Consider the following 14,085-nt stretch of genomic DNA (forward strand, 5'->3'; position numbering starts at 1 on the left):
AGCCTCAAGCCAGGGACGCATGGAGCCTCCTGAAGCTGGGAGAGGCGAGGAAGGATTCGCCCACAAGAGCCATCGGAAGAGTGTGGCCCTGCTGACACCTTGATTTCAGACTCTTGGCCTCCTGAACTGTCGTAAGCCACTCGGATCATGGTCATTTGTCACGGCAGCTCTAAGAAATGAATACACTGTCCCTTCGGCAGTGCCTCCACCTCACCCCCCACTCCCACCCCAGGCTCCTACATCACAGAGCGGTGGAAAGAACACAGGCTTTCACGTCTGGCTACTCATTCTGACTCTGCCAGTTAGCATCTGAGTAAACTGGACAAATTACTTAGTCTCTCTGTACCCTGTTAACTCATCTGTAGAATGGAAACAAAAACATCTACCTCGCAGGGTTGTTGTGAGAATTAAAAATAACAACTAGAAATGTCTAACTCAGGCTTGACAACAGAGGGGGATAATCAGTTCCTGTTGGGCTCCAGGAACTGAGCCCAACACCGGCCTCTCCCTTGCTCAGATTCCTAAGCAGCCTGATCCCAGCACTTGGGGAAAGAATGGGATGCCTGGAGTTTGGAGGATAAGAAGCCAGTTCGAAAGGGAGTGACTCCCAGGAATCTTCCCAGCGAGGAGGCAGTATTTGTCTTGGCCTAAATGCCTGGAGCATCCAGGGGTCCACTTTCTTCTAGAAAACAGAGAAAACATTTGATTCTTCCTAGACATTTTCCATTTGATTATTTAGAAGAAGAGGATATAGGGCAATGGATGGAGGAGGAGGAAAAGCATCATCATGAACAGGAGTTAAGTCCTGGCAGAAGGTTCAGACCTGCAAGGAGGCCACGGGATGGGCAATATGACCTGAAGTGACTTTTCCTAGGCACCAGGAAGAGTGGAAAGAGCAAGGAGCCGTAGGGATCCCAGGTGACTGGGGAAAGGAGCTGGGAATTATCAGTTTAGGCAAAGAGACGTAGGAGGAGTAAGAGGTGAAGAGCCCCAAGAGATGGGGAATGTGAGGGATGCCAAGAAGGCAGTCGAAAGTGCCAGGTCCCAAAGGGCTCCCTGAGGGCTCCAGTCTGATCTTTGCCATGCCTGCCCCCCTCCCATGGGGGCCGCCCCATCCAAGGACCCCCTCAGGGCTCCTGGGGGTCCACGGCAGGTGGCTGCCAGGGTAGTAGGCAGAGTGGGTGCCTACAGGCACAGACGTGCCAGTCCAGCCTGGCTGTGGCCCAGCAGAAGAGGGGGGTTTAAATCTAGGTCCTCGACTCCGGAGCCCACGCTCTGCACCGTGAGGCTCCCCTGCAAAATGAGGACAATAGTGCCTTTCTCGCCTGTTATTTTGAGGATTAGAAACAGCCCACTCACCGTCCCCAGCACATCCCAGACCACACACCAAAGCTTTCATCGTGGCCAGTGCAACTGTGCCTGGGTCAGACTCCCATCGGTTCCCCCGGACATCAGTGGCTGGGCAATCACTCTGTTAAGGAGATATTATTAGTGTTCTTATCCTAATAAACAGTATATGACTCCCCTACATCTCCCCTAGTCTTACACAGCCCTGTTCTTTATTAAATTTTTTTATTTCCATTTATGTGATTACACCTGTCCATATAGGCCAACACGTATCTCCTTGAAAAGTGAAGAAAAGAAAAAGAAAAGCTGACTTGTAAGTTCAGACACAAGAGGATGCAAATGATATTTTCCAGAGTGGTCTCTTGAATTATCCCGTAACTATAAGGTGAACATGCTGTTTCCATCAAGAGAGTCCACTTTGATGGGAAAAGACCAATGAATAACATAATTTCTCAAGAAGAAAGAGGCACAGTCCTCTGTGGTGGCAAAGAGATGCCCATATCCCCCAAAGGAGCTCTGGCGGACCCCGGCTGTTTAAAACTTGGTCCAGGGGCCAACATAGTACAGCTATTTCCCCAGACAGTCCATCTATGGCTATGCCAGGTAAGACAGAGGCTGGAAGGGAGCTATGCAGCTCACAGGTCAGGCCCCAAGGATCTGAAGATTTGGAATCAAACAGACCAATCCTGGCTCTTCAAATCCTGGCTCATCGACATGTCACTGAAAGCCCAACTGCAATTACTTGAATTCTCTTTGCTTCCATCGAATGGAGATGACAACTTCCTTGGGCAGTTCTGGGACTCAAATGAGGTGACATGAATACACAGCGCAGGCTGATGGCAGGCTCAAAGACCCATAGCTCTTATTACAGCGGGACAAGCTTTTTTCTTGAGCAATTCTAGCATTCCCTAGAAGGCCAAGACTGCAAGACCCTATGTTGGGCCAACAGCACCACCTGGTGGCCAGCATGAGACCTGGCAAATCTCACCTGGGGCTTGGGACTTCCTCAGCCTAATCACACAGAGGCTCACATCACAAAAAGAAAACTGCCCCCAAAAAGGGACCTGGTTGAGAGAGTCTCCACAGTCAAGAAAGAGAGCATTAGCTGACCTATTTATAATTGGTCCCCGAGGGAAGAAAAACTGATAGTGGCCAAGATGGCAGACACTAGGTTCAGTCCATCCAAGGCAAGACATTTCATTTCTCTGAACCTCAATTCATACTTTATCTGTAAGTATCAAAAATGAATAAATGTAAGTCCAGTAGCAGACATCTAGTAGACACTCAAGGCAATTTTTTATGTTTAGGAAGCAACTGAGTGTGCTTGATCCCCAAAAGCTCTACCTGGTCTCTAGATGATACCTGGGTTATGTCTCACGTGCCCAGGGAAGGTTTCCAAGAAGAAACACACAGCAGCAGGCCCTGTCCTGAGCCAGACTCCCTGCCCTCCACCTGACCTTTCACCTCCCACCTCTGGAGGGCACTGCTGCAAGGTCAGACCTGCTTGGGAAGCACCCATCAGAAGCTGGGGTTCTTGGAGATGGACAAGGAAGGAGATGGTTCATTTACTCATTCATCCATTCATTTAACAGAAGTGCTGATCATTTGAGCTACGAAGATGATTCTGTATCCAGATAGATCCTGGCCCCAAGCAGTCTGCATACTAACTGAAGAGCAGAGGTGTTGGTTAGGGGAACTTGAAGCAAAGGGAACAGCCTGAACAAAGAAAGCCTTCGAGGTAGCCCAGACTGGTATCAGCCACGGGGCTTCTCTGCACCGTGAACCACATCTCCTGCGCTGCTTCCCCTGCTTTGGGATTTAGAAAGTGCGTTTCTGTCTTAATTCAATGCCATTTTTCAAATTTGCTTACCCTCCATTCCAGTCCTTTTTCCCAAGGGTCCCAGACAGGCAAGCACTGCACCAACCACATCACCCAGAACTTGCTCAGGCAAGCCCCTCCCTGATCACACTGCCTTAGCACTGCTGATGCCCTGATTCCCAGCCCCCAGCTGTGACTTCTGTCTCCAAGGTGACCTTCTCACCAACAGGCTGGCCCACCCTCCCCAGTTCTCAAAGCCCCGGGCCTCCTCCAACCCCCGGGCCTCCTCCAACCCCCGGGCCTCCTCCAACCCCCAGGCTACCTGAGTCTCCAGTCTCCCTCTGACCTACCAACTGCAGGAACTGAGATGGGGGAGCTGCCCCAGGGGTGCGATGGTGAGGGGATGCCTACAGGCTCCGAGTGCCCCTCTTCTTCAGTCCTAAGAGAAGTGAGCAGACACCACCACTGAGGCAAGTCCATTTCCTCAGAGCCGACTGTATCCACTCACCCCTCTTTATCCATAAAGTAGAGAATAGGGCTATTGTGAGGATTAAATGAAATAACACTGCAAAGTACTGCACTCAGAAGATTGCCTGGCACACAGCAAGAGTTCATTAATTATTAGCTATTATACAACAATAAATATTTCTTGAGCATCTACTATGTGCCAGGACTGGAGCTGCAGCCATGAACCAAAGAAGCCTGGTCCTTGCTTCACAGAGTTTACAGTCTGCCGGGGAGATGAACTGTCAGACTAAGTAAGGACGTGATGATGTGATCACCAGCTGTGAGGTGTGCTATGAAGGAAATGGGGGTATTAATGGAGGCAATGGAGTTAGATTAGGGGAGTGACATTTAAGCTGATATCAAAAGGATGTGCTGGGATGAGGTGATTAGCTACGGGAGTAGATGCCAAGGCCTGGAGGTGGCCAAGAACACTGAGCCAGCAGGAACTGGAAGAAGAGGGCCCGTGTGGCTGTCACGCAGTGAGCAGGAGCGAAAGGGCCCTGAGGGAAGGCGGAGGAGCCCGCAGAAGCCAGCTCCTCCTGGGCACTGTCAGCCACCCAAGGAATGGAGCCTTTGACTCTAAATCATGGGAAGCCAGTGAAGCGTTTGGGGGCAGGGCGTATTGTTCAGACATGACCTAATTTGCATTTTCAAAAGATCACTCTGCTGATAACCGTAAAAGTAAAATTGAGGACCTCGGGGTGGTGGCTGGGGCAGGGTGGGGACATCAGAGATGCACCCACAAATATGATCAGTGAACTTGGGGATGGAATGGATGTGGGAGGTGAGGGAGAAAGAGGATGCAGATAACACTGAACCAGGGGAAAGACTGAAGGAGCAGCAGATGAAGGAAGAGCAGAGTCAGCTTTGAACACGCAGATGGACAGTTCCATACGGAAACCCGCAATTCCAGAGAAATATACATTTAGGAGTATGCAATGGGACTGAGAACATATCGATGTCATGTCAAAGTCATGGGAATGAATAAAATCACTCGGGGAGAGAACAGAGAGAATAGAAAAGCAGGCTCAGGACAGAAGCCTCAGCATGGAGAAAGCAAGTCGAGAAAGAAACAAGAACTGGCGAAAGAGATTGAGACTGAGAGGCCCAGAAGATAGAAGGACATCCAGGAGGAACTAACGCTTAAAAGAGAGAGAGAGAGAGAGGGGTCCACGAGGTCTGTGGCTTCTTCAGTGTTAAGAAAGATGAAGGCAGAGATGGAGCCATTGTCTGGCATCGTGGTGGTCGTCGGTGACGTCGGGGAGGGCGGCCTCAGGGAGTGGTGGGTGGGCGCCGCACTGGAGCGGGTGGGTGCAGGGGCAACAAGCACGGGCAGTTCTTTTTGGCAGCTTGAATCTGGGGTGGGGAGGGGAGTAGAAGAAGGCAGTAGCTGGACAAGGATTTGGGGATCAAGGGCTGATTTTCATCCTTTGAAAAAGTTGAAAGATTTGAGCAGTTGTTAGAGTGCTGATTGGAATGATCCAGTAGAGAAGGCAAAAGGACAACATGGTCAGGAGCGGGGTGATGACAGAGAGGGCCCTGAGAAGTCCGTGGGTCCAGAGCACATGTGGGTGGACAGCCTCTAAGGAGGCAGAGGAGAAGGTGGGGGCAGATGCAGGTGGGTCTCTACACTGAGCTGTAAAGGAATGAGAACCCAGCTCTGCGCAAGGCCCTCCTACATTTAATCCTCAATGCAAATCCTGGGAAGTTGGCTTTATCTCCCCCACTGCAGAAATGAGGGGGATGCAGCCCAGGAATGCTAAGTTGTTTGGCCCATCATCCTGCTCTTGAGCAGCCAAACCAGAATTCAAACTTGAGCTTGTTCAACTTAAAGACGGTGCCCCCTCAGCACATCACACTAAGAAGCTCACATAACAGTGCTTATGGCACAGGGCGTGCTCAATAAGTGTAAGCTGGATGAAGTGTTGGTTGTGGGCATATGCTGACCCCCAATCCGGTTTTGATTCCAATTTGAATCTGTTAGCTTGGAGCGCTGGGAGGCAGGAGGGGCTGACAAAGAGGGGGTTGCTTGGAAAGGAGCAGGTAGAGCTCAAATGAGCTTAGGGTGGAAGGGCAGGTGAGAGAGGCAAATGTCAGCATAAATCCACTGGGGTGCAGATCCCCTCTGAAGGCTCCTACAAGTCCTCGGGTCTCAGAGCTCACTATTTCATCCTTACCACATCATTAAGTGTGCCCAAATGTCTTGGTCCTAATACCACACACCAGAATATGGATGAACTGCAGTTCTCCTGGATTCTTGGCTTGCTGGATGTCATGGATTGGGAATCCTCAACAAAGAGTTTGAGGCCTCTGTATTATGCAGCCCTGGACTCTGGGTCAAGCCCCAGCTCCATGGCTTACCAGCTGTGCAGTTGTCACTGAGTCACTTTGCCTCTAAGATTGTGAATATTCATTGATGTGTTTTCCTGGTATTTGCTGTCCCTCGGGTCCCTTATCCCCTTAGGCAATTGGACTTTGCAGCACCTGTTTCTTCAGGGAAGGGAAGCTACATCAGAAGCAAAGAAAAGGCTTATGATTTTCAAAAATAGATAGACCCTGGGGTCTCAAGACATAGCAAGTACATGATGAATCAGAATTAGCTTGCTTGATCCAAGATTGACTAAATGGACCCTCCCCGCCCCCATATAAAGAAGTCATGGTGCGGCAGAGACAGGCCGGCTGTTTACCATGCCCTTGGTGCTGGAAGTGCAGGTGGACTACATTTCCCACATCCTCTTCAGGTGAGTGTATCCACGTGACTGAGTTCTAGCCAATAGAACGGGACCAGCAGTTGTGTGCTGCACTTCCAGGCCTGCACCAGAAACACCTTCCAAGTTCAATTCTTCTGTGCTCCTGCTTAGTTCCTGGCCTGATGCCAACACGCCAGCAACTCTGGAAACTTTATGTTGAGGACGAGAGAGATACAAATGAATGGTGCCCAGAAAGCCACCTACCAATTAGAAACACCCCGTTATGGATTTCATGTGACTAATTAATAAGCTTCTACCGTGTTTAAGCTCTCACACGTTTTTGGTATTAGCATCCAAAGCTGACTTTATTCCTACAATTGGAGAAGAAGCTAGTGATAAATAAACCCATGGTTGTGATGGGGATGGGATGAGGAAATAACAGCTTCAAAGACAGGTCTGCCGCTCAGAGCTTAGGAAAACCCCAAGGGAATCACTGTAGGGCAGTGCAGGGGACCGCAGGGAAGGAGACTTGACCAACAATCAAATTTTATGCCCCCACACAATAGGAGCTTGAAATAGAAATGAAAGGTGACGATTTGCACATCTGAGTTTGTGGACTGAGATTTTTACTCACTGCTTCTTTCCTAATAGGGCTAAAAATCCTTGGGCCGACCCCGTGGCTCACTGGGGAGAATGCGGTGCTGGGAAAACAGCGGCGCTGGGAGGGCCGAGGCCTACGGTTCGGACCCTATATAGGGATGGCCGGTGGGCTCACTTGCTGAGCGTGGTGTGGGCGACACCAAGCCAAGGGTTACGGATCCCCTTACCAATCACAAAAAAAAAAAAAATCCTGTCCTGCCTTCCTCAGAGTTGTAAGAATCAAAATCAAGTAATGTACTTCCCAGTGAACCGTAGATTTCTCTGCAATGTAATTTATCAATATTATCATCGTCATCATTATTAGCTTTGGCTGAAGTTGATGGGGAGGGAGCTTCAAGTGTCCAGCACAGGGGCATTTATAGCATGAGGATCAGGCCTCTCTGCCAGCCCAAGGGAAAATGAGGAATGTCCCCTCATGGCTAAGGCCTACAAAACCCAATTCACAGGCTCTAACCCTGAAGAAATGGCTCCTCTCTATTTCCCGACCCTCATTGCCTTCCCCAAGCAAAAGCAGCCCTGTTTCCTAGAGGCCCATCCGTAGTAACCAGGTGCACCTGCAGCATATGACAAGGGAGAAAGAGAAATTTTGGTGGAGGAATAAAACACAAGAACGCTGTGAGGTGTCATCACCCCCATAGGTGACAGGGCTGAGCCCAGGTCTGCATGGCCCTAGTAGGGACAAGACCTTCCCCTCAGAGAAGGCTCCCAGCAAATGGGCCCTACATCTCCCCACAGCCACTTACATCCTCTGCTACGTGTGGCCTTTAATGGAGACATTGCTTTATAGAAATAAATAAACAAACAAACATTAGTTTACATCCAGAATAATAGCTAAAAATAATTAGTATATTTACTGAGCATTCCTCTGGAGGCAGGCACTGTACTAAAAATGTTAATACCACATTTCATGTCCTTTCACAAAAATTATTATTATCCTCATTTCAAAGATAAAACACCTAAAGCTCAGAGAGGCTAAGTAACCTGTCCTAGGTCACAAAGCTTGAATGTGGCGAAATCAGAATTCAAACTTAAGACTACCTGACTTCAGAGGCCAAGCTCTTAGTCAGGAAGGTCTATGCCATCTTATTTTTGTTTATGTCATTATAGACATCTGTGGGTTCTACAGGTGTAGGGGATCTGACACTTTTTACTTTTTTTCTTTTTTTCTTTTTTTTTTTTGGCAACTGGCCGGTTTGAGGAACCGAACCCTTGACCTTGGTGTTACAAGGCTGCACTCTAACCAACTGAGATAATCAGCCAGCTCTAATGCCTTTTAAAAGGGAAAAGTATTATCATAAATTATTACAGGTCTCCTCATTTTGCATGGCACCATGTTAACTGAAACTTGTGGATATCAGAACTAGGTCCTTGCTTTGCACGTCTCAGTTGCTAGGAACCGGGCAGGGTAAGGATGGCCTGTGCTACCCTCATGGCCATTATCAGTGTATCAGACTGCAATAATGCTGCATAACAGACCGCCCCAAAACTCAATGACCTACAACAACAAGCATTTATTTGTGTCACTCTCAGGTCCGTGAGTTGGCTGGGGCAGCCCTGTGTCAGTCCGCAGGTCAGCCGCACCTGGCTCCAGGCTCTGGGTTGGGTTCAGACCTGTCCAGGGGTCCACACATTTTTCTTGGATCAGCAGCTGCTGGAGTATGTTCTTCTCCTGGCAGATCCTAGGAGCACAGGACGCCAAATTGCACAAGAACATTTAAGACCTCTGAACACTCTTTTATCATCCCACTGGCCAAAACAAGTCACATAGCCAAGCCAACATCAACGGGAGTAGGGAAGTGGACTCCACCCACAGTGGGAAGGCACTGTAGAGTCACACAAAAAGGAGAGGATATACAATCCTATTCCACGGAGTAAAAAGCTGGGACCTAGAGCTAGCCGGCCACAGTCAACATCTTCATCACCACTCCCAGCAGGCTTCTAGCTTGGTTAAGAGAATAGACTGGCACAGAGCAGTCCTGATTTCCTTCTGAAGTCTGCATGGGACACATCGGCCCAACAGATGGCTGCTGGCCTCACCCTCCTCCTGCCTCTTCCACCTCCCACTGGGATCTTGGCTCCTCCCACTGCCTCAGGCATCCTCCTCTCTACTCCTCCTGTTTCCCTGGCTCAGACTATTGCAAAGATGGTCAAGTTCTCATCAAAACCCCATTGAACTAAGATAGTGCTTAAGCAACGTTCAGAATCAAATTCATAATAAGAAATAAAATCCCCCAGCTTTGTAGCTGTTTCCTGACTTGAGCTTCACAACTGTATAAAGTACTCAGGGCTGGACTCATTTTCCAGGGTCCTACTATTCCCAAGGAGGAAAGGAAGGCTCAGAGAAGTTGTACGATTTGCTAAAAGTCTCATGGTAGCATGACAGTGGCCCAGCCTGAACCTGAATACAGGTCTTCTCTCTCCACACCTTGGTAATGGGAGGGAGGAAAAGTCTTGAAACCCAGATCCTGAAAACGGCTTGGGTTTGGGCAAATCCGACGTGGTTGGGAAAAATGTCTGGGAAAGGTGTGTCCCGCAAAGATGCCCTGCACACACTTCCCTCCGGAAGCCTGGTCTGCATGGCTGTGCACAGTCCAACTCTCAACAGTTCTCCACTGGGACGTGGCCAGAGACACCAGAGCTGCAAGAGTTCAGCGTCCTTCTGAATGTCTTCAGAAGAGCAGATTTTCTCCTTAATTCTAGGAACTGTGTGAGCTTATGCAGATCTATCTCAGAGCACCAAAGAGACATCATTTCCTGTTTCTCCAGGGTCTTTTCTCTAGGCCCCCTTCCCTCCCATCCTCTCCACCCACCCCCATTCCTGCCCCCACCTTCTCTAGGCATGAAGGATGGTCTCCTGATCGATTTGGTTCAAAATGGGATAATAAATTTAAACAAAATCCATCATGCAATATCTTTTTCAGCTACAAAGTGGTACTGGCTATGTTTGAGGGATGATAGTAAAATAAGGACTTTTTTCAAGTTAATGAATTGGCTGACATTATGATGTCAGAAGGACTGGAGCCAAAGGTGTTTTGCTAAAGGGAGTCTCCCCACAGCCCCCCTCCAGACGACACGGCACTCCTGGAGCCCATAGTACTTGGCGACTGTTCATGCTGTTTACACACCCAGCTCCCCTGACTGCCTCTTTGTGGGAAGTTGTTTACATGAATGTATTTTGGGAAAATTCCATTCGACAGGACCAGGATTTCTTCACAGATCATTGCCTCTCACTTGTGTCTTGATCAAACTCTCTTCAGAGCCCTGTCTCCCTGTGTTTCTATTAGGGGTTGAGGGGGGAGGTGGTCACAGGGAGGGGACAGGGAAGATAGTGAAGTGACAAGGGATGGCTTGGAGAGAAGAGGCCTGTCTGGTGGGATGGGAAGCAACAGTTGGAGGAGAACAAAGGGATTTCCACTGGCCTGGAGATCACGGATTCACATGTGTGGTTTTCCAGGCCACAGCTATGTATAAGACTTGCCCATCTTGTGCCTGGCCCTGTGCTAAGATGCTAGGATACAGACAAACTGGCAATGCTCCTGACCTCAAGAAGCTCAAATTTTAAAGAAACAGAGAGCAACAGAAACAAGCAATTCCAATCAATTGCTTCTGGGGTCCTGGTTGGGTCTCCCCACCCATGCCCCACCCAACCCATCATTGAGCACATCGGTCCCTTCTGTCAACTCACTCTTGTCATTCACTCTGTTGACGGAGAATCCCAAACATTTGATGCACCCCAGTTAGTTACCATTATCTTGACCTCACATTGACATCGCATATACACAGGCCACATAGTCACTTTGTTAGTATTAGAGCAACTCCCTCTTATTCCCCAAAGATAAACTTACTGGATACCTACTAGGTGCCAGGCTCTGTGGATCCAGAGATGCTGAGACATTGTCCCTTCTCTGCAGGAGCTCAGCCCAGGCCCAGCAAAAGAGGAAAAGAAATGGGGACCACAGATAAGCCATGAAGTAGACACTCGCTCTCAGATGAAGAAAGCTGGCTGTGGTTGCAGGTGTACTCCAAGGAGAGCTGGAAGGAAGAGGGCAGCCCTGGCAGTAACCTGACACCATTCATGGGTTGAGCCACCCTGTGCCGTCATCTTCCCAGCAAGCCTGACTTCCCTGTCCACTTCTGACACTGCAGACTGTTGAAGTACATGGTCTCAGAGTTCACTGAACAACCCTGAGAGGGATCTGCTTCTCTCAATGTGCCTCCTCATCTCTAATAATAAGGGGCTGCACAATGTTTGCAAATGTGTTAGCCATGGGGACCTTTGTAGAAACAAAATCTTGGGCAGTGCTAATGGCCCACATTTACTGAGCACTTACTACACACCAGACACAGGTCTAAGTGTTTCATATGTGTCAAATCATTTAATCCTCACAGCAATCGTACATCTTAGGTATTTCCTACAGATAAGCAAATTTACAAAATAGTAAGTAATTTGCTCAAAAATCCAGTATGTGAAACAGATGAAAGTACAGTTCCTTTTGTCAATGAGAAGGTGGGTTTCCTTTGCCCCACACATCTGTCTCTAGATTCTCCATGTTGGAAATAAAAAGACCCTGCTTTGCAGACACCCGTCCATCCCCCATAGGAGTTGAAAAGCCACTGTTAGGCTCCTGTGAGTAGGGAGGCAGGGGGACAGTATAGCGTGAGCATTCCCTTCAGAGTCGGATCTCATCCATATCCCAACTCCATCTCTTACTAACAGGGCAAGTCACTCTAGAAAATTCCTTAAACTTTTCAGATCTTGGTTCCCTCATAGGGTTGTCACGAATAATAAGTGAGATAATGTAGGCACAACACTTAGTGAAGTATCTACAGTAGATAGTAAAAAATATATTCTTGAGATGGGAACAAGAGGCAGAGTATTGCAAGGTGTTAGTGCAAGATGTGGTGCCATCATGGGCTATTCTTTGAGCCCAAGACTGGCTATATTAGGGATATAGAGACCATCAGAGGGATTGGCCTTGTTTTACTTTACATAGCTCATTGCTCTCAACATGTTTCCGTGCTCGCCGTAAGTGCTGTTGAATGAATGATTGATGGATGGATGGATGGATGGATGGTTGGATGGATGTTTGGATGGATAAATGGATAGATGGATGGTTGGATGAATGGATGGATGGATGGATGGATGGATGGATGGATGGATGGATGGATGGATGGATGGGTGGTTGCATGGATGGGTGGATGGATGGATGGTTGGATGGATGGGTGGATGGATGGATGGTCCAAACTGGTCAACTCTCTACAAAAATCTCCACCACACCCCAGTACATGTCTCTTTTCAGCACCTCAGGGAGCACTCCAGTCTTTGACTCCTCACCACTCTTTCGAACCTGTGGCTCATCTTATCAGACACCTGACTGTTGCCTCTCTGCTCAGTCCCTTCACAGTGATGCATTGTTCCACTGTCTGGTAGTTCTTGACTCTGGCTTCACCACTGAGCAGTGTCTTTTGGAGCCACATTCCACATCCCATGGACCAGCTCCATTCCAGTTCCTGGTTCTACCCTCTACAACCCCAGTCTCTGCACAGTGCTTTCAGGTTACTGAGAAGGAGGTAATGTCCAGGCATTCATTCCCTGGAGCCCCAGTCCTTGGAGACCTGGGCTGGAACAGTGGTTCCTGTGTGTCCTGGAATTCCATGGCCAGACTCCAGCCATGCACTGAGGTTATTTCATGCACAGCACTAAGTGCCCTGTGCTCTGCCTACATAGGAGCCGGGAGCAAGTCCAGCCTGAGGCTCTGTCACCCTCTGTTGGTAGTGGCTAGAGGTGAAGAGAGAGCCCAGCCTCCAGCAGAGCTATGGCCTGCTATGGCTCCCTGGGGTCCAAAGCGGCCCTCCAGCTGTATCAACCTAGGTGCAGCTGGCTTCCCCACAGTCAGGGCCACCAGCCAGTACATGCACGCACCACCAATCTACCATAATAGCTCTGCTCTCAGCATTACCAGTTCCAGAAAACACACCCGATACCTTGGAGAATCTGCCCCATCTCCTTACAGATACAACAATACCAAGAAAACCTTAGGTCCAGGTTCTTGGAGATAGTGCATGTTACCTTCCTAGTTTTGTACCTGGTGGGAGAGGTAGAAAGGTCAATGTGACTTCTCTCCCACAACTGGAGAGAATAATGAGGACATGTTTAGGTTGTGGGGGCATCAACTGGCCCTTGTCTTTTTTCACATCCCAGGCCTCTGTTTCTGGAAAGAACAGCCCACATTTCGTTGGGGTGGTAGAACGCTAATTAGCAATTATAGATTTAGTGGGAGGGCACCAGCTCTCACCGGCCTGAAGGTCAGGTCTGTGCAGCTAGACACTGATGACAGGCACCCTGGCTGGGGGCACGGGCAGCTTGTGACCCTTGAGTTCTTCCAGGCAGCGGGTGAGAAGTGCGTCCAGAGGTTGAGGTGGTCTGTCACTTGCTGCTCACTTTACTCTTTGGTCACTGGCCTCTCTTGCCCAGAGCCCCAGATCCAACCTTCTCTCAGGAAACACATGACCTCTGCCTCAGTGCTGACCTCTCCTAGATGCCACCTCTATGCTATTGTCCCAGAAAAGTATGCATTTTATGGGGAAGATGTGGAGGTAGAGGCGCTGCTCCGAAATCACTTCCATCAAATTTAGCCTGGAGCCCGTTTCTGTGCTAAGCACATCCACCCCCTTCACAAAGACATCGATACCAAGGGATGCCGCGGTTTACCAGGAGCGTCCACCTTCCCTGCGGATCCTCACCCACTGCCATCTTGAAGAGGGTGAAGGCAGGAGGGTCCCCAAAAGACAGAGCAGGTACCTGACTCATCCAAGAGGAAGGTTAGCTCCCAAAGACACTGCTAGTTACTGGCTTGGACTAAGGTTATCTGACTGAACTAAATTGGGTTTTTTGTTTGTTTTTCTCTCTCCTCTCTCATCCTCACCTTCCTGGAGAAGAGAAGGCTAATGAGGAAGACAAAATCTGTTAGAGAGAATTGTCTTTGAACTATAATTTCACTGCACATTACGGTGACAGTGTGAGAAAACTAATGCGCCACCCCCCACCTTCCCCCCACGAAA

Source organism: Cynocephalus volans, chromosome 10 (genome assembly GCF_027409185.1).
Source record: "Cynocephalus volans isolate mCynVol1 chromosome 10, mCynVol1.pri, whole genome shotgun sequence".
NCBI lineage: Eukaryota > Metazoa > Chordata > Mammalia > Dermoptera > Cynocephalidae > Cynocephalus > Cynocephalus volans.